Source organism: Trichechus manatus, unplaced genomic scaffold, assembly GCF_000243295.1.
Source record: "Trichechus manatus latirostris isolate Lorelei unplaced genomic scaffold, TriManLat1.0 scaffold00133, whole genome shotgun sequence".
Lineage (NCBI taxonomy): Eukaryota > Metazoa > Chordata > Mammalia > Sirenia > Trichechidae > Trichechus > Trichechus manatus.
Window position 1 is genome coordinate 5935119 of NW_004444069.1, and position 26180 is coordinate 5961298.

General features: G+C 48.0%; 1 protein-coding gene across 12 annotated transcripts in view; it reads left to right on the forward strand.

Annotated features, from left to right (window-relative positions):
• Nucleotides 1-803: 803 nt before the first annotated feature.
• The window catches only part of PIK3CD (phosphatidylinositol-4,5-bisphosphate 3-kinase catalytic subunit delta), a 72411-nt gene continuing 47034 nt past the window's right edge, over nucleotides 804-26180 (forward strand). For 5 of the 12 annotated variants that reach the window (XM_023739393.1, XM_023739385.1, XM_004385140.2 and 2 more), the window contains exon 1: nucleotides 4968-5049. The gene's annotated coding sequence lies outside the window, so the exon portion shown is untranslated. The other 7 variants (XM_023739386.1, XM_023739394.1, XM_023739387.1 and 4 more) reach the window with 6 other exon arrangements.

Below are 26180 nucleotides of genomic sequence, written 5' to 3' on the forward strand. Positions count from 1 at the left end.
AGGGTTCACATCTGGACTCAAACACTGTCCAGCCATGTGACCTTGGCTAATGATCTAACCTGGCCCTTCTGCCCTCTTATTGCCATCACCATTATGTCAACTAGGGCAGTGGCTTTCCAATTGTGTTGACTGAGACCTGCAGTGAGAAATGCAGTACACACTCACCCCCACACACATCTCTGTAACTAGACCAAAAGCCTTAGGAAGGAATGCCCGCCTTGACTACATGGAATGCACTCTGATATTTTCTATCCTGTTCCATTTTTTAAACTTGACCCACCGAATTGATTTCCAGCACACTAATGTCACAGCCTGCTGTTGAAAAACACTGTTCTACAGCAGAAACATCTGTTCCCACAAAGCACAAAGACCTCGTTCTAGACTAATATTAACTACCATTTTCTGGGGTAAACTCTGTGTCAGGGTGGAAAAGGAGCATCAGGAGACCGTTATAAGCATTTTACATGTATTTGCTCATTTATTCCTAACAACGGTTCTCAAACTTGAGAGCTCTGATGAGCATGTCCATTTTACGGATGAGGAAAGGAGGCAGAGAGAGGTTAAGTCACTTGCCTAAGGTCACACAGCTCCATAGTGACAGTGCTGGGCAATTTGGCTCCAGGGATGGCGCTCTTAACTGCTACCCCTCACCACACTTTTCCTGGCTGAAGCCAAAGGGAAGGGCTTCAGCTGGGTCATATCTGTCCTGCCTGGAAGGGAAGGACCACAGCAGAGTGCCCTTCTACCTAGATGGGTGCTCTGCTTGGTTCCCGCTGTCCTGAGATAACCCTGCTTGTGAGCATGTGTGGGTGTCAGTGGTAAAGCTGTGCAAGGTTCAACTGAGCAAAGATGCTTTCTGCATCCGGGAGAAGCTGCAGAGGTTTCGGAGGGGGAAGTTCTGGCAGGAGATAGCTGCACAGACAGAAGGAAGTAGAACTGGAGGCCTGTGTGTGCTCTCTGACTGGCCTGCCCTCTGTGCTCTGTCCATCCAAGCCTGCTCTCCACCAATCGGTCTGCCGTTTGAGGACAGCCCTCCTTTCCCTTCCACAAAGGTGGGCCGAAGTATTTCTCAATCGGGACAAATTTCGAGAGCAGGAAGTCGAGGCCCTGGAGTTCACGTGAGTATTGAGCGTCGCCTTTCTTACAGCTCAGGTGCCATTTTCCTTCCATGACTGTTGTGAACTCTCCACCTCAACTGGTTCATTTTGTTTACAATTCAAAGGGAACTGTAGGCAGCTTCCTTCCAAATAAACAGACAAAAGTTAAAAATCAAGTGAGAAAGAAAGAGCAGAAACCATAGAGAGGAAGGCAGAAGGCAATTCTACCAGGAACTTGAGGGAGAAGGATGACTATACTTGAAGGTTAAATTTAGTTTAAGCTTCCTGGCACCCAATAAAAAGAGGCAAACTGATAGTGCTACAGTTACGGTCTCACCAAAAAAGCGAATCAGGTTTTCAAGAAAGTATTTCTTGGGACAGGGAGCATAAGGAGAAGCAGGGTGGCATGGTAAAAGGAGTTAGAATCTGGAATCAGACAGACACTTCCTGACTGTGTGGCCCTGAGAGAATGACTCAACCTTCCTGAGCCTCAGTTTTCTCATCTGTAAAGTGGGGATGGTAACATTTACCTTGCTGGGCTGTTGTAGGAATCAGGGATAACAACGTACGAAGCACATCACAGCATTTAATGCACCTCCATTCTCCCTGGAAGCATCTTGCATATTAGAAAGCACAGCTGAGATAAAGAAAATGTGGCCCATACATACAATGGAATATTACCAAGCTTTAAACAGAAATGAAATCCTGGTGCATGCCACAACATGGATGAACCTTGGACACATCTGAGTGAAATAAGTCAGTTACAAATGGACAGATACTATATGATCTCACTTATACAAAATAAACAAATAAATAGAAACCAAAGATTCTTAATGGTTACCAGGGGTGGGAGGGAGAGGGAAAGTGGGAGTTTTTGTTTGAGGGGTATTGAGTTTGCAGGTAGTCCCCAATTTACGTGGGTTGCTGTTCCAAGGTTTGATTTTGCCGTAAGTCGAATACCTTTTTTTTATTTTAGTTTTCATTATTATTGTCTTTTATTATCACTATCTTTATAAATCCAATCTTTATTTGTCTTTGGGGGTTGGAAACATTACATATAAACTTACAGATACAATTTAATACATACATAAAAACCCGTTGTCGTCGATTCCGACTCGTAGTGACCCTATAGGACAGATTAGAACTGCCACAGAGGGTTTCCAAGGAGCGGCTGGTGGATTCCAACTGCCAACTTTTGATTAGCAGCCAAGCTCTTAACCACTGCGCCACCAGGGCTCCAATACATACATACATTAAACATACACAGATCATAGAAAAAAGGATGGTTGTAAGCGCTGCTGATGTTGTTGTTAGGTACCATCGAGTGGGTTCCGACTCATGGCGACCCTATGTACGATAGAACAAACACTGCCCAGTCCTGCACCATCCTCACAATTGTTGCTATGTTTGAGTCCATTGTTGCAGCCACTGTGTCAGTCCATTTCGTTGAGGGTCTCTTTTTCGCTCACCCTCTACCAAACCTGATGTCCTTCTCCAGGGACTGGTCCCTCCTGATAATATGTCCAAAATACACGAGATAGTTTTGCCATCCTTGCTTCTAAGGAACATTCTGGCTGTACTTCTTCCAAGACAGATATGTTAATTTTTCTGGCAGTCCATGGTATATTCAATATTCTTCGCCACCACCACAATTCAAAGGCATCGACTCTTCTTTGGTCTTCCTTATTCATTGCCCAGCTTTCGCATGCATATGAGGTGATTGAAAATACCATGGCTTGGGTCAGGCACACCTTAGTCCTCAAAGTGACGTCTTTGCTTTTTAACACTTTAAAGAGGTTTTTTGCAGCAGATTTGCCTAATGCAATGTGTTGTTTGATTTCTTTGCTGCTTCCATGGGTGTTGATTGTGGATCCAAGTAAAATGAAGTCCTTGACAACTTCAGTCTTTTCTCTGTTTATTATGATGTTGCTTATTGGTCCAGTTGTAACGATTATTGTTTTCTTTATGGTAATCCATACTGAAGGCTGTAGTTTTTGATCTTCATCAGTAAGTACTTCAAGTCCTCTTCGCTTTCAGCAAGCAAGGTTGTGTCATCTGCATATCGCAGGTTGTTAATGAATCTTCCTCCAATCCTGATGCCGTGTGTTTCTTCGTATAGTCCAGCTTCTCAGATTATTTGCTCAGCATACAGATTGAATAATATGGTGAAAGGATACAACCCTGACACATACCTTTCCTGATTTTAAACCACGCAGTATCCCCTTGTTCTGTTCAAACGACTGCCTTTTGGTCTATGTACCGATTCTGCATGAGCACAATTAAGTGTTCTGGCTTCCAGACTAAGACAGACTAGGAAGAAGGACCTACTTCCGAAAAAATTGGCCGGTGACAACTTTATAAATAGCAGCAGAGCATTGTCATAACTTGAATACGTCAGAAGTGGAGGACTAACCTATGTATTAATGGTGGTGAAATATTTCGGAAAAGGATAGCAAGAATAGTGGCACATCATGAAAAATATAATTAATGTCATGTGGAAGCTGTTGTATTGGCAAACGTTTTGGTGTGTATATTTTTACCACAATAAAAATACAGTGAAAACTGGGAGAGCCAGGACTCGACGGGGCTGCCTTGTTTTTCCAGATCTTGCAAGGTTTCTGCCTTTGACAGGATGCAGTCCTACCACTTTTCTGTCGCTCTCTGTTAATGGAAAATATTTGAGTTTTCCTTCTCTGCTGGGTTTCTGCTTTATACAGTTTCTGGCTTTCACAGGTTTTACTGTGTATATTCAAGGAAGAGTTCTAACCACTGTGCAACCAGAGGTCTGGAAAGGACGGAGTAGTGAGCAAATTGTGACCCAGAGAGAACAAGTTTAGGGACGGGTGTTAGGAAAGCGTGCTCACTCTGCCATTAGATTTTCTCTATGAAATGTCTACTTCTCTTCAGGTTTTGGGCAAGATCTCCTTGGAGGTGGCTGGAGAGCTCTGCCGAGGCTCAGCCATTCTGAACCTGGGCTAGGAGTGAGGCTGCGAGTCTCAGATGCTCTGTTGGGAAAGATGTTAGTATTCATTCCTGGGACAAACCCAACATTTTTCCCAAAAAAGACCTGTGGTAGGGATCACAGGCATTCAGTTGAGAGTCCACAACCTGCCGCCAGGATCATAGAAAACTGGGACCATTTAGCACCTGGCTTAGTCTTGCTCAAACCCTCTCCCCTTTCCTGGCTAGAAATGGAACAACCTCTACCCTTCTCCTTGCAGCAACCTGTGAAGCCAGTGCTGGGCCCAAGCACCTCACAAGCCTCAGTTTTCTCATCTGTCCAGGGGGACAATAATAACTGCTTTACCTCCCAGGCCAGGTTGAGTAGGGTAGATGACTAAGCAGTTGTTTGACTAAGCAATTCACTGGCTCATTTCCTACCCCTACCTCATCCCAGAAATGTTTGAAGCCACTATTGTCATCTGAGCGGCCATTGTGTGACCCGCATGTTCGCGACCCACCTTCACTTCCTTCACGCCAGGAAACCTCGCTCCCTCAGGTGCCTTGAGCTCCAGGTACTGTAATCCCCCGCTATCCTCCCCTCGGCCCCCTACCTTTCTTGGCCACTGGAGAAAGTCTTTGGCGTGCGAATATGGAAGGCGGGGCTTTTATGGGCTCGTAGGACCTTTATTTGGTTGTTTTCCTTGGTATAAAAAGAAAACTTGTTTTGAAGAAGGGCAAGGTGCAGCTTCCCGACAGACAGACACCTGCTAGATACTGCTGCAGCCACAGAGGGGGCGGGGGGCGGGCGGCGGGCGAGGCTGCAAGAGGAGCTGTTGTTTTTCCTGTTGCTAGTAAAAAGGAAACAAAGTGGGAAGTGGGGTGTGCGGCTGTCAGCAGGCGGGGCGCCCTTGCCAGCCCCGCCCCCCTCCCTCGAGGCTCACTGACGCCCAGCACCCTGGCTCCAAGCGGCAGCGGGCCAAGCCGCAACCCCGACAGCGCGCCGGGACCGGTAAGCGCTCGCCTTTGGCTGCGTCTGGGGAGGTGGGGAAGGGGGATCTGGGCTGCGGGATTCGGGGATCTGGCTCGCGGGCGTGTCCCCGAGCCCAGTGGCTGGCGGCGCGCAGAGCCCTGTGCGCCCTCCGTGCTACTAGCGACCCCGACGAAGGATGCGCCCTGGGCCGGGGCGCCGGGACTGGGGCTGGGACTGTGCTCGGGACCACGGGCCGCTCCTCGTGCGCCCTCCGTGCCTCCGGGCGAGGGGCCAACCTGGGACTAGGGGCCACCCCGGCCCGACTGGGAGCCCGCCTGCGGTGCAGCTCCCGGTGAGCCCGCCCAGGCCAGGAAAGCTCGGAGCCGCGTGCGCCCTGGACCAGCGCGCCTACCCCGAGCCCTGGCGGGCGGGACCGTGAGGCCCTGGCGGGGCGCGGGGTCCGGGCTGCGTTCCCTGCAGCGGGGCCGCTCCGGTTCTCCCGCCGAGGCCTGGGTGTAGTGGGGGAGGAAGGTGGAACGGGCGCGCACAGCTCCCCTGCGCCCGGCCCTGCGCGCCCTCCCCGTGCCCGGCTGCAAGGTGGCCGGGGTCGAGATTCCCGGGCATCCCAGCCGGCGCGCGGCTTGCAGCCCTGGCCCCTTCTCTGTCCCCGCCTGGGCGTCCCTCGGGGGCGGCGCTGTCACCGCGTGTTCACTTCAGCGGCCCAGGCGACACCAGCCCCGGATCTGCGGCTGAGCCTGGGTTAAGGCGGCAAAACCGCCTCCAGCTTTGCATTTCCGGACTTTTTTTTTTTTTTTTTTTTTTTAATATTCTTGTCTCTAATTCAACCTGAATGAAGCTTTCTTTTCTTTTAAATCGAATTTCCTGTTTTTATTTAAGCTTCCTCTTCCCCGCCGCCTTCTTTGAAATCGAGGAGAGGGGAACAGGGATAACGTTGGGTGGGGGCCAGGGTGAGAGCGCTGCGCTGCGCTCCGCCCGGGCGGGGAGATGAAGGTCCACAGAGTCAGGAAAGAACTGCAGCGAGGCCCCGAAAGGCGCGTCCCTGAGGGGAAGGGGCGTCCTGCGTGCTCGGTCCTCGCGCGGCACCCTTGGGTGCCCCGTTTTCGGTTGGAGCGCTTGGGCCCTCAGTCGATTGAGCGGCGTGCATCTCGTTCACCTGCTCCTTGGAAGGAGGGAGCTGCAGGTCTTGGATTCCTCCGGACTCTGTAAAGCAGGGCTTCTTCACCCGGGGTCCTGCTGGGCTGCACACTCTGACGTGTTGTGTTGTGCACAGTCGTTCAGGATTCCTCTAAGGGAAGGGTCACTGCTCCCAAGAGACTTTGAAACCCAGGCTAATCCTGCTGCTGGCGTCCAGTTCCTGGACACCTGAGGTGCCTTGGTGTTCTTGTCAATTAAATGGGACCATAGAGACTTTCTTCTCAAATAATGGATCGATTTTACATACTTGGTTTCGGTTACGCAGCGGGAGGAGCTAAGTGATATGTCGCTATTTTAGAGTTGAGGAACCTAAGGCTCAGAGAAGTTGTCACTAGCCAGACGCATGCAATGTCTGAGTAGCCGATCCAGGATTTGAATCCCAGCTCTTTCAGACGCCAGCGGTAATCCAGTTTACCTCCTTCTGAGTCCCTCTCTTCCCATGCCCTCTGCTCATGTCTATAGAGTGCTGGCCACGCTGAGAACGTAGATATTTCGGGAATTACGGCAGGTGTTCCAGAGGCGCCCCTGGCCATATTGATTTCCCCTTGAGCAGGACAAGTTGTGTTTCTGCAGCCTCCATCCCATGCCCAGCAAAGGCTCCTAGTGCACCTCTTTGCCTTATGCTGTGGGTTCCAGCCCTTTCTGTTGCTTTCCTACATTTAGAAAGTATTCACTGAGCTCCCACTTGGAGGCCAGGGGCTGGGCTGAGAACAAGGCAGGCAGACAGGGAGGGTGCCCGCGACAGAGAGTGTGCATAGAACACAGACAAATCACAAATCTTCAGAGACCAGCCTCCAGGGACCCCTTACTGTTATGTAGAGGGAGTTCACAGCGGTGGGGTGTAGAGGGTGAGCTTGGGGATGGGAGGGGCCAGTTCCTGCTTCCCCGCATTTTTCTTCAATTGCAGAGTTAGAGGGAGAAGTGAATGTGCAACTTATGAAGCAATTCCCCTTTGGCTGGGCTGTTTTTCAAAACCCTTTTTGTTTAGACAGCAGTTCCCTACCTTGAGGCCAGCTGCCTCTGTGGGTCTGGTGGTGAGGTTTGGGGCCCTACCACATGTTTTCTTAGCGTGGGACCTTAGAAAAACTCTTTCAGCCAGGAGGGATGCTTCAGCCACTCCCCCAGTGACCAACATGTTTCCCAGCAAAGCTGTTGGAGGGAAAGATTCAGAAGGGAAGTGCTGGAGGAGGGTCGCTGGGCAGTGCCTGGTCAGATGGATCCCATGGAGGGTGGTGATTGTCAACTGACCGCAGAATGGCCGGAGTCTGGCTTGTTTGGGAGTGGAGGGAGACACTGTCATCATTGCGCTAATGATAGCTGTTACAGGCTGAATTATGTCCCCCCAAAATATGTGTTGTAAATCCTAACCTCTTTGCCTGTGGTTTGGAGCCCTGGTGGCCCAGTGCTTAAGAGCTTGGCTGCAAACCAAAAGGTCAGCAGTTGGAATCCACCAGCCGCTCCTTAGAAACCCTGCAGGGCAGTTCTACTCTGTCTGTAGGGTCGCTATGAGTCAGAACCGACTCAACAGCAATGGGTTTATGCCTGTGGTTATAATCCCATTTGGAAGTGTGTGGTCTTTGTTATGTTAATGAGGCAGGATTACTGTAGGATGTGTCTTGAGTTAATCTCTTTTGAGATATAAAAGAGATTAAACAAGCGAGCAGAGGAGACATGGGGTAAAATAGATGCCAAGACATATGGAGATCTCCAAGGAACCAGGAAGCAGAAACTGAAAGACAAGGTCCTTCCTCTAGAGTCAACAGAGAGAGAAAGTCTTCCCCTAGAGCCAGTGCTCTGAATTTGGAGTTCTAGCCTCCTAGACTGTGAGAAAATATATTCCTATTTGTTAAAGCCATCCACTTGTGCAACAGTGTTTCGTAAGTGACAAAGGTTGCAAAACTCCACCTCTGTCCCTGCAGTTAACACTAAAACGGAATTTTATTTCATTTGGTTAACGGAAATCCCCCGTTATCATATCAGAAATGCTGCCAGTTTCAAGGTGGAAACCCCCCCCCCCCCCCCCGCCGGGAACCTCCCTCCTCATCCTTTCTTTCTTTGCAGCCAAACACTTTAACTTTCTGGGTGTTACACTCAAGTAGGACCTGCCCTCTGCTCCCTGGGCCCGCAGAGTCCCCGGTGCCCAGGGTTAGCTGCAGTGAAAGTTCTCCTTCCGCCTGTACTGCTGGGTGAGCAGGTGAGCCACCTCCCTGCCCAGGTGCCTAGGACAGGGCTCGGGGCTGGACCTGCCAGCGGTGCTTCCCAAGGCTGCCTCCTTGGTGAGCAGAGGTGAGGGAGGGATGGGTGTGGAGTTTCTAAAGTGGTATTTCCGTTAGCTTCTCACATTGAGGGGATTGCTTCCACTTAGGAAAGACGCTAGCAGAGTGACAGCTGGGGTGGGGGTGAATAGAAGGAGGTTCCGCAGAAAGGGAGGAGCTGAGCTGCCCTGTTGGGATTTTGTGTCCTGGAAGGGGGGCGTATCTGTTTCCTGGGGCTGCTGTGACAAAGTGCCACAAACTAGGTGAGTTGCAACAACAGAGACGTATTCTCTTATGGTTCTGGAAGGCAGAAGTCCAAAATCAAGATGTCGGCAGGGCCATGCTCCCTCCGCAGGCTCTACGAGGATGGAAGGGTCCTTCCTTGTCTCTTCCAGCTTCTGGTGGCTCCAGGCGTTCCTGGACTCATGGCAGCATCTTCATCTGGCCGTCTCTTCTGTGTCTTCTGTCTCTTCTAAGGACACTGGTCATTGGATTTAGGGCCCACTCGGATAATCCAGGATGATCTCCTTTGGAGATCCTTAACTTAATGGCTCTACCAAGACCCTGTTGCCAGAGGTCCCGTTCACAGGTTCTGGGGGTTAGGGCGTGGACATATCCTTGGGAGGAGGCACCATTCAACCCACAGCAAATGGACAGGAATATGCTTCTTTCCTTATTTTATGGGAAAGTGCTGGGCCCCGATGTCTTTGCAGGGAAGTCAAGCTCGCCCTTCATCAGGGCTTGTTCTGCCACTTTCCCCTGGGGACCTGAGAGAAGGATTTCAGAGTCCCCAGGGGTCTCTGCTGTCCCAGTGTCCCTTGTGCAGCATTGCATCGGGGTGACTGTTCCACTCTCTACATCCAGATGCTCCTTACTGCAGTTTGGGAAACTGAGGCAGCCACGTGAGTTGGGTACTTAACCTCCTGTTTCCCCTGCTTTGTGGGCCATCAGCTGCAATCATTACAGCTCCCCCACATCTCCCCTCTGGGATCCAGAGCTGAAGGAGCGACCTGCAGGGTAAGTTCTTCTTCCTCTCAGAGAACTGCCCAGGCTCCTCCTCCTCTTCCCTTTCTCTTCCTGACCCTGCCCTGCCTCTCCCCGACCCCTTCCTCTTTCAGGACTCCTCCCCAGCCTCTGTCTGAGGCCTCACAGCCCCTCACATTTCCTCTGAGCCCCTAGGAGAGGTAGGGGCAGGACTTCATTTGCTGGTGGGGCCATGGCCATAATTGTCTCGCTGAACTCGGACGCTTCCCTGGGATGGGGCTAGTGGTGGTGAGAGGGCTTTTGGGAACCCTCCAGTCGTGGAAACCTCTAGGAGTCTATCTCTGAGCCCTCGACTGCGGAGGCGCTGGTGGGGGAGGTTGCTCCAGGCCTCTCCTCTCCTGCCTCATTCTGGCAGTGAGGGCATTGCTTTGCTTTGGTTGTGAAATCTGGGAGAGGCGCTTTCTTATCAATAGGGAAGCAAGATCATCGCCCTGTGAATTGAAAAGTCTGTTTGTGTAGGGCAGGGTGGAACGGGGCAGGGTGGGGTGAAGCGCAGGTGGTGATGGGGGGATTGCCACATGGTGGAAAAGCACCGTCTTTGGAGCCAGCCCAGACTGGGTTTTAATCTCAACCACTTTTTATCTGCGGGGTGACCTTGGGCACATCCCTTAGCCCTTCTGGGCCTGAGTCCCCACCTGTGGTATCAGAATAACAATCCCTACCCCATTAGTCTTTGGGAGTTCATGTATGACCAAGTGTAAGGGGCCAGGCACAAAGCAGTACACACAGTGCCTGCAAAGGAGCTGGTATAGACTAGGCGCCCCGTAAGTGGCTTGTTATTATCCCACTATACCAACACAGCCGCTGCCCATTTGGGTACGCTTTCTCTTTTTTACAGGCATTTTTAATATAGTTGTAATTAGTAGCATGCATGCTTGTGGTTTGCTTTTTTCACTTAACGTTGATTCATTAGCATTTTTCCATGTTGCTTCATAACCTAGTCATACTTTTCAGTGGCAGTATAAAATCAAGCCCATTGCCATCGGGATCCAACTCATGGTGACCCCATGTGCTACAGGGTAGAACTGCTCCATAGGGTTTTCTTAGCTGTAATCTTTAGGAAAGCAACTTGCCAGGTCTTTCTTCCATGGCACCCTGGGTGGGTTCAAACCTCCAACCTTTAGGTTGGTAGTCAAATGCAACCTGTTTGCACCACTCAGGGACCACAGTGGCAGTAGTATTAAAAAAACAACAACAACAAAAAAAGAACTGACTCATAGTGACCCTGTAGGACAGAGTAGGACTGCCCCAGAGGGTTTCCAAGGAGCGGCTGGGGGATTCGAACTGCCGACCTTTTGGTTAGCAGTCCAGCACTTAACCATTGCACCACCAGGGCTCCTTGGCAGTAGTATAAGTGTCCTAAAATAGGGGTACCATCATTTTCTCAAGCTTCCTCCACTGTGGGACGTTTATGTTGCTTACACACACACAACTCTTAAAACACTGTAATTGATATTTGAGGCATATGGCTCTTCCTGTGCTCAGGAATTACTGCATCAGTCATTGAACATTTTGATGGCTCTTGAAGCTAACTGGTGTTCCAGAAAGACTGGACCAGTTTACCATCTGCTGTCATTTGGACACCTAGTGATATATAATGGTTTTATGACACTCTTGCCAGCATTGAATCATATTGAAAGAAATGTTTTACTAATAGGCCCAAATGGTAATATCTTAAATTTGTTTCTTTTATTGCTAGTGAGGTTAAGTATCTTTCTTTCTGATTGCTAGCTGTATGTATAGCATAAAGTTTGCTGCAGTTCTATGCAACAGTTATATGATTGGACTCTGGAGTTGGATGGATTCAGATTCCAACCCTAGCTTCCCCACTCCCCAGCTGTGTAACGTTGAGTAGGGTGCTTAACTTCTCTGATTCTCAGTGTCCTTGCCTATAAAATGAAGCTAATAGGACCTATTCCTAGGGTTTTCTTAAGGATTTGATGAGGTAAATTCGACAATAATGTCACCTAGCACATAGTTAATTTTCAGTAAATATTAGCTTTACAGTTGCATAACCTCTTTTTTTATTAGCTTTTATAAATTTTCAATAAATTATTACCATTATTTTAATGCTAACACCCTGAAGATTCATTGTGTTTCAACAAGGAGAAATGCTTCATACTTGGCTAATGGGATTTGGGTTAAGCACAAAGATAGATTTGTCTGTCACAAAGGTAGATATTTCTAGAAGGTGAACTGATAACCCTTCTTTGCAGAAAGGCACCACTTACTTGGCTGTCTGGCTTGACTTGGGTATGAGCCTCCCGGGGGAAAGGAAAAGAACCCATGACTTGGAGAAGCTGACCTCCCTGCGCAGATAAAGAGGGGCTGTGATGAGCTGCAGGGAATCCTGTTTCTCCAGAACCCTGGCTTCCTGGCTGCCTGCAGTACTGCAGTCTCTGCAGTGTGGAAATGGGGGGTAAAGACTTACTTTATCAGGAGGAACCAGTCCCTGGAGAAGGACATCATGCTTGGTAGAGTAGAGGGTCAGCGAAAAAGAGGAAGACCCTCAATGCGATGGATTGACACAGTGGCTGCAACAAGGGGCTCAAACAGAGCAACGATTGTGAGGATGACGCAAGACTGGGCAACGTTTCATTCTGTCGTACGCAGGGTTGCTCTGAGTCGGAACCAACTCTAGGGCACCTAACAACAACAATAAAACCAAAAAAAAAACCCCAAACGAACCAAACCCATTGCTGTCGAGTTGATTCCGACTCATAGCGACCCTATAGGACAAAGTAGAACTGCCCCATAGGGTTTCCAAAGAGCAGCCAGTGGATTTGAACTGCTGACCTTTTGGTTAGCAGCCAAGCTCTTAACCACTTCGCCAACAACAACAATAACAATGGTTAATTTCAAGTCCAGAATTCATCATGGTGACTTTTCTACTCTCTACATCCAGATGCTCCTTAATGCAGTTTGGAAATCTGAGGCAGCTCTATGGATGCCCCAAAGATTTTAGGGACAGGACCACAGGGGTGTTGGCACCAGCTTCATCTACTGCCCTTGACACCTGCTTTTGCAGCCTTCGTGCAAATGATTAAGCTCTATACTACTAGCTGAAAGGTTGGCTGTTCAAACCCACCCAGAGGTGCTTGGAAGATAGGCCTGGTGATCTGCTTCTAAAAGGTCACAACCTTGAAAACCCTGTGAAGCAGTTCTACTCTGCACACATGGGGTCACCATGAGTCAGAATCGACTCGACGGCAACTGGTAACGGAGTCAAGTGGCCTCCACTTTCATCTCGAGTGGTCCTTAAGCAGTCTTAAGTGAAGGAGCGTAAGTCAAGCACACTGGTGGTGCTTAATGCATGCATTTTCCCCTTTACTGTTGGCCTGGTATGTCTGAGAAGGAAGTTAATAGACCCAGGATCTCCGTCTCAAATAATCTGCTTCATGAGACATTTCTTCTAGGGGAAAAAACACCAAAACACCACCGTTTCCCCTCACCCATCCCTCAGAAAATTCCATTAAAAATGTTTCTCGTGTTCAGACCCAATGAAAGAATGAACAAGACTACCCCTCCTGTTTCCTATGGTTCCTGAGTCCAGGAGCCAGATCACCAGGTCATGAATATTTTTTCCCTATTGTGTGATGGGACGAGAATAATAAAGCCCATCTGCTGTCATTTGGAAGCCAGTGATGAAGTGTGGGCTATTTTTAAATTAAGTGCAACACATCTAATATATGGGAGCTTCTTTAAGATGTGTGTGACTTCGTGTTTCCAGTGAGAAACACAGTGCAAGGCACTGAGTATTGCAAATGAACAGAATGGAAGCTTGATGTCAGTGACCAAAGCAAGGGCTTTAGAATTAGACAGATGGAAGTTCAAATCTTGGCCTTGACATTTTACCAAGTAGGTGACTGTAACAAGTTACTTAACCTCTTTGAGCCTTCAGATTCTCATCTGAAAATTGGGATAACAGTGCTTTTTTACTGGATTGTTGTGAAGATTTATTTTTATTAGCTGCCGTTGATCAGGGTGATCTCAGGTACAACAGAAGGAAACATTGCCCAGTCATGCGCCATCTTCGAGATCATGGGTATGCTCGAGTGCCTTCCAACCTAGGGGACTCATCTTCCAGCACTGTATCAGACAATGTTCTGCTGTGTTCCATAGAGTTTTCATTGGCTGATTTTTCAGAAGTAGATAGCCAGGCCTTTCTTCCTAGTCTTTCTTAGACTGGAAGCTCCCTGAAACCTGTCCACCACAGTGACCCTGCTTGTATTTGAAATACTGGTGGCATAGCTTCCAGCATCACAGTAACACACACAACACAGTACAACAAACTGACATACGTCGTGAAAATTAGAAATAATGAAAAACCTATAGTAGGTTATGAGCACTCAATAAGCTATTTTTGTGATTGGATGAATGAATCTTTGAAGCCTCACACTGTGGCAGCGAATGGATCTAAAATGACAGGTATCCTTGCCATGAGTCATTGAGATTTGCATGCTATGATAAGACTTATTAATCCGTTATCTTATTTGATCCTTCCATGAATGACCCTTATGGAATGCACAGGGCAGGTAGCAATACCCCCATTTTACAGATAAAAGTTGAGAATTGCTTTTCCCTTTGTTATCTGCCTGTTCCTCTTGGACGTATATTCAAGGCAGAGGGTTTATTTTTTTTCAGCTTTTTCTAACCCTTCAAGGTCTGAAGGTGCTTAGGGGACCAAGGTGGAGTCCCTGGGTGGCACAAATGGTTAAGCAAGTGCTGGACAACTAGCCAGAGACACCTTGGAAGATAAGCCTGGTGATCCGCTTCTGAAAGGTCACAGCCTTGAAAACCCTATGGAGCAGTTCTACTCTGCACACAGGGGGTCACCACGAGTTGGAATTGACTCAACAGCAATTAACAACAACAGGGACCAGAGTTGAGGACTGTTGGGGACAAGATTTGTCTGGGTTGTTTCCTCCCTTCCCCGGAAGGTGGTGTTAGACTCGGGCAGGAGCTGCCTTTGGACTCACCCCCTGGGCCTGGACTGGAATGTTAGAGCAGCCCACTGGTGAGGTTGGCCCTTATCTTAGTTATTTAGTGCTGCTATAACAGAACTACCACAAGTGGATGGCTTTAACAAAGAGAAATTTATTTCCTCACAGTAAAGTAGGCTAGAAGTCCAAATTCACGGCGTCAGCTCCAGGGGAAGGCTTTCTCTTTCTGTCGACTCTGGAGGAAGGTCCTTCTCATCAATCTCCCCCTGGACTAGGAGCTTCTCCGCACAGGAACCCCGGGTCCAAAAGACGCGCTCTGCTCCCGGCACTGCTTTCTTGGTGGTGTAAGGTCCTCCTGTCTCTCTCCTTGCTTCTCTCTTTTATATTCCAAAAGAAACCGGCTCAAGACACAATCCAATCCCGTACATTGAGTCCTGCCTCATCGACACAACTGCTGCCCATGCCCCCTTCATTAACATCATAGAGGCAGGACTTATAACACATAGGAAAATCACATCAGATGACAAAATGGTGGACAGTCACAAATACCGCCCCAGCCAAATTAATACACACATTTTTGGGGGACACAATTCAATTCATGACAGCCCTCAAGTGGCCTTGTCCATGGCAGCGGACTCTGGGTTGGCCCCTGGCCTGGGAGCTGCAGCAGCAGGGTGGGTGCTCGCAGCCTGGATCCTCCTGCTCTGGAGGCAGCTATCCCAGGAGCCTTGCGCTGCATGCACATGGGGTGGAGGTGGTGGTGGTTGGGAGATGGCCAAGTTGCTGGCAGTGACCTGGACCCTGACGGAGCCGTGCTTCTCCACTTTCCCACCCACTCCTCGGCCAGAGGAGATGGGATGTGTGACCCCAGCCTGCACAGCCCACCCTAAGCATGACCTTGCTTTGAAGCTTCGTTTTATTTTTAACACTAATGTAAATTTTACATTCTATTCCATGATATACTCATGTTTATTTTACTATAGAGAATGTTTTCCCCTAATTGCCGAGTCAAACGGATGCTCTGGGAAGATATCTGTGTTTTTTTGTGGCTTCCGCTGCTCCCAGCAGTGTCTCCAACCCTAGTTTGAACAAATGTGGATTAGAGCAAATAGTAGGAATGCTAGGACACAATTGTGACAAGTAGTTTAATAAGACCAGTTGCTTCTGAGTTGTTTCCAACTCATGGCGATCCCACGTGTGTCAGAGCAGAACTATGCTCCATAGGGTTTTCAATAGGTGATTTGTTGGAAGTAGATTGCCAGGCCTTTCTTCTGAGGTGCATCTAGGTGGACTCAAACCTCCAACCTTTCGGTTAGCAGCCCAGTGCATTGACTGTACTGCCCAAGGACTCCACATCATTTAATAGGGTCCCTTTTATCCTATGTGATTCATTGGTTGAGTAACTAAAACTTCGGTTTAAGAAGAGAATTATAAAACTACTATACCATACCTCAAACGTAAATATTTTAACTGAAAACATATAAATGTACATTTGTTCACTGATCTGCGATGTAATGCCGATGGCTTTTCTTTTGTTTGCATAGGTCCATTGTTCTTGTATAAGGCACACTTGTATACTCTACAGTTCCCTGATTTAGTTTATTCTTTAACTAAACATCAAGAATTTAAAGACACTGACGAAGCCTTCTGAATCTTTCTAGATTTTTAACCTTCCCCCCTCCCATCTTTTACAGTTGGTCTTACCCATTTAATTCAAAGGAAATCTTGTTCTCCTGAGTCGTCCTCACTGAGTGTCTAAAGCATTCAGCTTAGTTTTTATAGAAACAACTCTTCCCTTTCACACTATCTCATCCACTGATGTAATATAGCCGTGGTAGTCATGTTTTAGCTATGTTTTATAATGTCACCACAAACATTCAATTAGCGAATGCTGAACCATTGACCCTAGGGGAAATACAGGGTTAGATTAATGCAAGCTTCTGGTCACAACGTTTTCGTCAGCTGATCAATACATAACCTTATCTTATGTGTGCTTCTGTTTAAAGACATCTTGCTTAATATATATTATTGATTCATTCACAGCCAACAGAATTATAACTCAGGCCAGAACAAAGCTTATCTAGCACATGTATTTTCTCCTTAAGGCACATCACAGCCTTCTTGCACTTAGGAACACTAGAGCACTATGCTGAGGGCATTTTAAACAGCAAAATCACCAACAAGCACAAAAATTCAAAAACGTGGCACTAAATAAACTGTGAAAAGGACACTTGTTTACACTCTGAGAGCTGAAACAAGAAGGCAGAGGGTGGCCTTGTTCAGCCTCAGCTGGGAATGTGCACATTGCGTGACTCCATTTCTTTGCTGCTCTGAGCACATGCATGTCCACGAATGACTGCAGAGGCATTATGGGTATTGGTTTTGGAATTACAAATTTTAACAAGGAGAGGAATTTGAAAATACAGAATCTGCGAATAATGGCATTATGTAATTATAGAGATGGGCCACTGGCATAGACAGATTTGGGAATGAGCACAACCAACTCTTGTAGCACACAGAGCCCAAAGGGCCTGGCATCCTGGCACCCTGAGAAGGAGCCTGTTACCCTGAGTGGCCAGTGTGCTGAGGACATCGGTCAGGATGTTAATTGGAGAGTGTGCTGCTATGGGTCACTTTTATATGGCCTTTCTAGCCATGGTCTTGTAACTCTCACCAAAAGATTGGGTGGAACTATGCAAATAAGGTGCTTGTGGCCCACCAAGGGGATTGGACAGCTTGCTAATACTATAAATAAGGTGCACGGCACACTTGTCGGGGTGGACCATGCAAATAAGGTGTATGGAACCCTAGCGAGGGGATTGGTCAGTTTTGCCATCCCACTAGGCTTAAAATGAGCCATCCCAGAGGCAGAAAGGGGGGAACCTCACTTCTACCAAGAAGAAGAGATGGGAGTAGAGTGCATCCTTTGAACCCATGGAGCCTGCTCCGTGTACCTCTTAGACACAGGAGACGGAGACAGCTGTAACACCAGAGATGGCACAAGATGGTGAGAAGCAGTGGCAGAGAAACAGTGGCAGCAGAACCAGGAGACCACCACAAGACGGCTCAGTGGGCTTCCTGGCCCATGGAGCGAGGCGGCTACAGTGGGTGTGCCAACTCACAGAGTGAGAGAGTTGAGTGCCTTCGGGTGGAGGCTTACTGGTGGAGTAGGGTGCCCCCAGGCACTCACTGGCAGAGCTAAAGAGCTTTGTAACACTTGCTCAACCAGGGCAGAGGTCAAGCTGAGAGGCTGAGGGGCCAACGGCCAGACAGAGGCCTGCCTGCGGGCACACTGAGAAGAGGCTGTGCTGATCAAAGAACTGTGCTTTGAGTTATTCCTGATCCTGAATTGTAACCTGGTACTTCCCTAATAAACCCCATAATCGTGAGTATTGTCTTTGAGTTCTGCCTGGCCACTGCAACGAATTATTGAACCCAGCAGAGGAGTAGAGTGCCATGGGAGGGATAGTGGTGTAGGAATTGTTAAAAAGGTTGGAGGGTGGAGGTGTGTTTGACCTCCAGGTGGCATAGTGCTTAAGAGCTCGGCTGCTAACCAAAAGGTCAGCTGCTTCTTGGAAAGCCTATGGGGCAATTCTACTCTGTCCTATAGGGTCGCTATGAGTCAGAATCGACTCGATGGCAAGGGGTTTTTTTTTTCTCGGGTTCATAGCATGTTCATGAACATGTTGTCAGGAGGGATCAGTCCCTGGAGAAGGACATCATGCTTGGTAGAGTACAGGGTCAGCGAAAAACAGGAAGACCCTCAACGAGATGGACTGACATAGTGGCTGCAACGATGGACTCAAGCATAACAACAATTGTTGGCATGGCGCAGGACCAGACAGTGTTTCGTTCTGTTGTACATAGGGTTGCTATGAGCTGGAATCAACTCAACAGCACCTACCAACAACAAGAAGCAGTCAGCCTTGGGCTGTTGATGCTGATGGTGATTCTCCCTCGTAAAGTTAGAGGTCAGATGTCCCCATCACGCCATTTTTACAGAGAGGAAATGGACAGCACAGTTAATCCACTGAGTCTGTCAGGTAGAGGCTGGGTAAGGCACAAGGAATGAGAGCCTGGGCCAGAGGCAGGGCTCGACTTAGAACTCTCATCTAAACCACCAAGCCTCCTCACTTTGAAAATGACCACAACGAGCTCTAGTAGGGGGACATTTCAGACTAGTTTTGTTTTCTGTGGGGCCAGTCAGCTACATTGTACTTAAGAGCTTTGCCATTAGCCAGCTCAGAACTGCTAGCTTCATTACGCTAGCTTGCTATTTCTTTGTCTAATATTAACAGCAAAGACTTTTGTAGCACCCACTATGTAGTAGTCTGGGCACTTCGAAATACTAAATTAATTTATTCTTATTGCAGCCCTATGTGATAAGTACTGGAGTCCCTGGGTGGCGCAGATGGTTAAGTACTTGGCAACTAACTGAAAGGTTAACGGTGAACCCATCCAGAGATGCCTCAGAAGAAAGACCTGGCAATCTGCTTCCGAAAGGTCACAGCCTTGAAAGCCGTATGGAGCTGAGCTCTACTCTGCACATATGGGGTTGCCATGAGTCAGAATTGACTCAACGGCAGCTAGTTTGGTTTTAGTTTTTGTGATAAGTACTACTGAGATTCCTGTTTTATGGATGGGGAAACTGAGACACAGAAAGATTAAGTAACTTACCCTAGTCCAGCCAGCTAGAAAGTGGCAGAGCCTGCTCTTAACCACTGTTGTGCATTTCCTCCAAGTGAGGGCATTCATTTCCCGGGAGGGAGCATTAGTGGGGGTGAGGGGGGCCTGGATCTGGGTAGGAGGCTGAAGGGAGGCCTCTGGGAGTCACTGGGCTCTGGGGAAGGGACTTCCCAGCTCCTCGCCAACCCCCACCCCCACCCCAACCCCCGCCACTCCGGGACTCAACTGGGCTCCTGGGCAGCCTTCTCTGTACTTGGCTTTCCTTCCCTGGTGGACTTAGCGTCTGGTCTCTTGCGCTTGTGCAGCAAAAGTGCTCAGGAGGATGCAGCTTCTAGTGCCCGGACCGGCCCCAGTCGCCAGCCTCAGTGTGGCTGGGGTGGCCATTGTGAGCCATTCTCCCCTCTGTCCAGAGGAAGCAGTGCCTGCCCTCTGAAATCTCAATGGCCTCCACGCCCAACTCTTGGGCCTTCTGTGAGATATCAGCCTAGGGGCGTTTGAGCTGGCAGATGACACAATCAAGGCAACAGGACTTGGATCTCCTCTAGGCCAGTGGCCCAACTCTGATCGCTTCGCATTGACCCGGGAGAGGCAGTGTGGTACAGCAGCAAGAGCAGGACTCCGGAGTCAACCTGGGTTCAAATCTTGCCTCTCCCATTTACTAGCTGTGCAGCCATACCCTCCCTGAGCCCCACCTTTCCTCATCTGTAAAACCAAGTGCCTGGCTTAGGGGCTTGTTGTGATGATTAAATGAGAAAATGAACGTAAGGGGCCTAGAATCGTGTGGCCTTAGGGAGGTGCTCAGAGATGGGGGCTGCCCGCGTTAGCCCCAAATATGAGCTTGGTAAATGATCAAGAGTCTCTTGTTCTGGGACAGAGTTGGAATGTACCCCGGAGGCTCCCAGGAGCAGAAGTGGCCTGGAGTCCTGCTGGGAGTTGAAGGAGGTGGTCCCGGGACCCCTGCCAAGGACAGGCTGAACAGGGCAATGGAATGAAGTATCTCGAGCTCTGAGTGTCATCCCCAAGATTTTTCTCCCTTTGGCCCAATGGTTTCAGGGTTGCCTGTAGTTCTGGTGTCCCAAGAGAAGGAGGGGAGGCGGGCATGTAAGCCCATTGCTGGGAGGGGAAGGAGGGCTCAAGGGCTGAGTGGCAGGTGAGGGGTCTGGGCAGGCAGGGAGGCAGGGGTGTGGCTGCAGAATGGACCCCAGGAGAACAGGTACAAACAGCCAAGTCACTGAGGCCCTTGAGAGGGAGAACCCATCTCCATTGCTGCCCTGAATGTGTGTGTGTGTGCTTAGATTGGGGTAAAGGCAGAAGAGAAGTGGAATTTGCAGTTTTAAAAGATATTAATTATTTGGGGGTTTTAAGATTGGGGTGGCCTCCATCTTCGGAGTATTACAGGCTAGAATCTTCCAGATTATACATGTGGATGTTTTTAGTATCTATGCTACATGTATGTTGTATCAATGTTTTTATGCATGTACCCTATATATTTCTACCTGTATAAAAGCAATACAAGTGAGTGATAAAAAGTTTGTAAAATATAGATTTGCCAAAGGAAGAAAAAAGGTCCATCATCCACCTACCCAAAAACCTTTTGCACATTTTAAAACCCTTTGAAAATCTGCTGAAAATCATGGACTCTCTCTGCAGAAAAAGGCTTCCACAAGAACATTTTTTAGTGTAATTTTGGGGGGTCCCTGGCCTCTCCCAAGTTCACGCCCGGACTCTGCTCCATGGGAGGCTGGGGTTCCATCCCTACCTCAGCAGCGAGGCTCTGACTCTGACACCAGAGGCCAGGGAGGGACAGAAGCCTCTGTAAGACGCTTGCCCACCCACCGGTTCAAAGTCCAGTTTGAAGCTGTTCAGCCTTGGCTACCTCTTAGCTAAGACGTGCAAGTTCACTCCATGCTGGTTAAATCCTTTCCCTTGTCCTAAATTTACTGCTCCTTTTTGGGGGCATTCAGCAAGGACTGACTTTCCTGCGTCATTTGGTGCCTCTCCACTGTAGAATTATGGTGTTGGTAGGGAATATTGAATATACCCATCGACTGCCAGAAGAACAAATCTGTCTTGCAAGAAGTACAGCCAGAATGTTCATTATAAGTGAGGATGGCGAGACTTCATCTCACATGCTTTGGACACGTTATCAGGAGGGACCAGTCCCTGGAGAAGGACATCATGCTTGGTAAATTAGAGGGTCAGTGAAAGAGAGGAAGACCCTCAACGAGATGGATTGACACAGTGGCTGCAACAATGGGCTTAAACATAACAACGATTGTGAGGATGGCGCAGGACCAGGAAGTGTTTCGTTCTGTTGTGCATAGGGTCGCTATGAGTCGGAACCAACTCGACAGCACCTAACAACAACAACCACCACTGCAGAATTAGCTCATTCACAAAGGAGAAAGGTTGTTGTGACAGACACAGCTGAGGGTCTGTGGTTCCCCTTCTATGTGAAGGGCCTTGGCTGGGCTGGTGGAAAAGCCCTAGGAGGCTGGAGTATACATCAGTGTGTGAGGGTGGGGCCCTCACATGTAGAATCTTCTACAGAGGATAAGAAGGCAGGGCCGTGCTCCAGGCTGCACATATTGGGGGGTTCCAGGCGGCTCTGAGAACAGGCAGGGTCTCCCTGGATGATTAGCAAGTAAACACCTCCCACCTTTGCCAAGCGGATGGAGCTGGCCCTGAGCGATGGTGAGCAGACCATAGCACCCACCTCCTCTGCCCCAGACAGCAGCAAGGCACCCTGCACTTCACCTCAAAGCTTTCTTGAGCTCTGCAGGTAGCCAGCCTCCCTGAGTGCCACTCCCCACTTGGGACCAGTGATCTGCTTCTTCTATTCCTCCTTCTTCTTTTCAATGTAACAGCTCTGTTGAGATATAATTCACAACTCACCCATTTAAAGTGTACGATTCAATCGGTTTTAGTATATTCAGAGTCGTGCAACCATCACAATCAATTTTAGAATGTTTTCATCACCCAAAAGAAATCTTGTACTCATTAGCAACCACTCTCCACTTCTCCCCATTGCCATCCACCCCCGCCCTCCCCCCGACCCCAGCCCTAGGTAACCACTAATCCAGTTCCTGCCTCTATGGATTTGCCTATTCTGGACATTTCATAAAAATGGAATCGTACAATACGTGATTTTTTGTCCGGCTTCTTTCACGGAACATATCGCCTCTTTAGAAACACGTCTGACACATACAAATATAGGGGAGGGTTTTTGTTTATACTGACCATTGATTCAATCACAGTATTGATGGAGCCTTTGCTAGATCAAGCATGGGGCAGGTGCCAGGGCACACAGGGAGGAGGACAGCATCCATGTGTGGTATATTAGTGATCTATTGCTCTGTAACAAATCATCCCAAAACTCGGTGGCTTAAACAATAAACATTAATCATCTCACAGTTTTTGTGGGTCAGGAATCTGGGAACAGGTTAGCTGCATGGTTCTGGCTCAGAGTCTCTCATGAGGTTGCAGTCGAGTCATCAGCTGGGGCTGTAAGTGTTGGGGCTGAAGATACCTTCCAAGATATTGTTAACAGCCCTCAGCTACTATGGCTGGCTGTTGGCCAGACACGTCAGTTCCTCAAAATCTAGGCCTCTCTCCACAGGGCTGCTTGAGTGTCTTCATGACATGGCCGCCACTGGCTTAGCCCAGCGTGAGAGATGAGAAAGTGTGAGTGAGAGCGCACGGCCTAATCTTGGAGGTGACATACCCCCACGTCTGCCATTTTCTTTGGGTCACACAGACCAACCCTGCTGTAATGTGGGTCACTCTTGTGCTGATTTCTACCGTGTAACAGAAGTCACTGGAGACCCCTCCTTTCCCATGAGAGAGACTGTCTTGAGGGACAGGATCAGACCTTGCTAAAATGGAGATACATCACGTTTTTAAAAAACGAGCCTTGTGCTGTAATAGTAGTTGGATGATTCATTGTTAGAAGCAGTTAGGAGAAAAAAAAAAGTTGCTGTCAAGTCAACTCTGACTCCTGGTGATTCCATGTGTCAGAGTAGAACTCTGCTCCACAGGGTTTTTCAATGGCTGATTTTTTGGCAGTAGATCACCAGTCCTTTCTTCCAAGGCACCTCTGGGTGGACTCAAACCTCCAACCTTTCTGTTAGCAGCAAAGCCTGTTAACTATTTGCACCACCCAGGAAGGTTAAAGTGGATTCTAAGCCCTGCTCTGCCATGTCCTAACTGTGTGGCTTTGGGTCACTCTTCAGCCTCCATTTCCTCATCGAGATGATAATAATAACTGCTTCGTGGAGTTGTTTTGAGGATTTAATGAAATAATGAAATTCCAATTATCTATAGCTGTAAAGGAGCCCTGGTGGCACAGTGGTTAAGAGTTTGGCTACTAGCCAAAAGGTCAGCAGTTTGAATCCACCAGCTGCTCCTTGGAAACCCTATGGGGCAGTTCTACTCTGTCCTATAGGGTCACTATGGGTTGGAATCGACTCGAAGGCAACTTCTTCTTTTTTTTTCTTTTTTTTTTTTAATAAGCCAGGAAGAAGACCTTGTGGCACAATGGTTAAGCACTTGGCTGTTAACCAAAAGGTTGGCGGTGAGAACCCACCAGCAGCTCCATGGGAGCCATAAATATTCCAGCCTAGGAAACCCTATAGGGCAGTTCTCCTCTGTCCTATAGGGTCGCTAGTCAGAATCAACTCAACAGAACACAACAACAATAATAACATAAGCCAAGAACTCTACGGCAATGGGTTTGGTTTTTTGGTATAGCTGTATAACAAACCACCTCAAACTCAGAAATGCAAAGCATCAACTGTTTTCTTATGCTTACCAGTGCGGTGGGTCAGGAATTCAGAGACAGTTTGTCTGTAGTCCATGCTGTCTGAGTGTCAGCTGGGAAGATTCTCAAAGGGCCTGAGAGCTGGGGGTTTCTTCACTAACATCTAGTGCCAGGGCAGGGATGACTTGAAGGTTGGGTTGAGGTGGGACTGTCGACCAGAGTGCCTATATATGGTCTCTCTTTATGGCTTGGGCTTCCCTACAGCATGGTGGCTTCAGGGTGTCAGACTTCTTTCTTGATACCCAAAGCTCCTAGAGTGAGTGTTCCTGAAACCAAGGCAGAAGTTACTTGGCCTTTTATGACCTAACCTCTCAAGTCACTTAGCATCATTTTGGCCATATTCTTTTGGTCAGGCCACAAACTCATCCAGATTTAAAGGGAAGAGATATACATCCCAAATCTCATCTGTAGGGATGCCAAAGAATTTGCCACCATGTTTTAAAACCTCCATGAAGAATGTAAGCATTTGGTACAATGTTGTTAGGTGCCATCAAGTCATTTCCAACTCACAGTGACCCTATGTACAACAGGATGAAACACTGCCCGGTCCTGCGCCATCCTCACAACCGTTGTTAAGCTTGAGCACACTGTTGCAGCCACTGTGTCAGTCTATCTCCTTGAGGGTCTTCCTCTTTTTCCCTGACCCTCTACTTCGCTAAGCATGATGTCCTTCTCCAGGAACTGGTCCCTCCTGATAACATGTCCAAAGTATGTGAGATGAAGTCTCGCCATCCTTGCTTCTAATAAGCATTCTAGCAGTACTTCTTCCAAGGTACATTTGTTTGTTCTTTTGGCAGTCCACGCTATATTCAATATTCTTCACCAACACCATAATTCAAAGGCATCAATTCTTCTTCGGTCTTCCATTCATTGTCCAGCTTTTGCATGCATATGAGGCGATTGAAAACACCATGGCTTGAGTCAGGCACACCATAGTTCTTAAAGTGACATCTTTGCTTTTTAACACTTTAAAGAGGTCTTTTGCAGCAGATTTGCCCAATGCAATGCATCTTTTGATTTCTTGACTGCTGCTTCCATGGGCGTTGAATGTAGATTCAAGTAAAATGAAATCCTTGACAACCTCAATCTTTTCTCTGCTTATTATGATGTTGCTTATTGGTCCAGTTGTAAGGATTTGTTTTTTCTTTATGTTGAGGTGTAATCCATACTGAAGGGTGTGGTCTTTGATCTTCATTGGTAAGTGCTTCAAGTCCTCTTCACTTTCAGCAAGCAAGGTTGTGTCATCTGCATAATGCACATTGTTAATGAGTCTTCCTTCAATTCTGATGCCCTGTCCTTCTTCATGCAGTCCAGCTTCTTGGATGATTTGGTCAGCATACAGACTGAATAGGTATGATGAAAGATAGAACCCTGATGGACGTCTTTCCTGATTTTAAACCATGCAGTACCCCCTTGTTCTGTTCAAACGACTGCCTCTTGGTCTATGTACAGGTTCCTCATGAGCACAATGAACTGTTCCAGAATTCCCATTCTTTGCATTGTTTGCCATAATATAACCCACACAGTCGAATGCCTTTGCGTAGTCTATAACGACATCTTTCTGGTATTCTCTGCTTTCAGCCAAGATCCATCTGACATCAGCAATGATATCCCTTGTTCCATGTCCTCTTCTGAATCTGGCTTGAATTTCGGGCAATTTCCTGTTGATGTAGTTAGTGCTGCAACTGCTTTAGAATTATATTCAGCAAAATTTTACTTGTGTATGATATTAATGATATTGTTTGACTAATTTCTTTTTTTTTTTTTATTTTTATTTTTAGTGTCTTTTGGAGCAACCATGGTATCAGATAATTGGCCTGCCTGAATTGAGCACTTTTCTTTTTTCTTTTTTCCCATACAAAAATTTATACATACATTGTTATGTGACCCTAATTGCTCTCCCCATGCTGTGACAGCACACTCCTCTTTTGCACCCCTGATTCCCCATGTCCATTCAACCAGCTCCTAACCCTCTCTGCCTTCCCAGCTCACCTCCAGATAGAAGCTGCCCGTTTAGTCTCTTGTATCTACTTGAACTAAGAGGCATGCTCCTCACGAGTATCACTTTATGTCCCACAGTCCAGTCCAATCCTTGTCTGAAGAGTTGGCCTCGGAAATTGTTTTAGTTCTGGGCTAATGGAGAATCCAGGGGCCATGCTTTCCAGGGTTCCTCCAGTCTCTGTCAGACCATTAAGTCTGGTCCTCTTA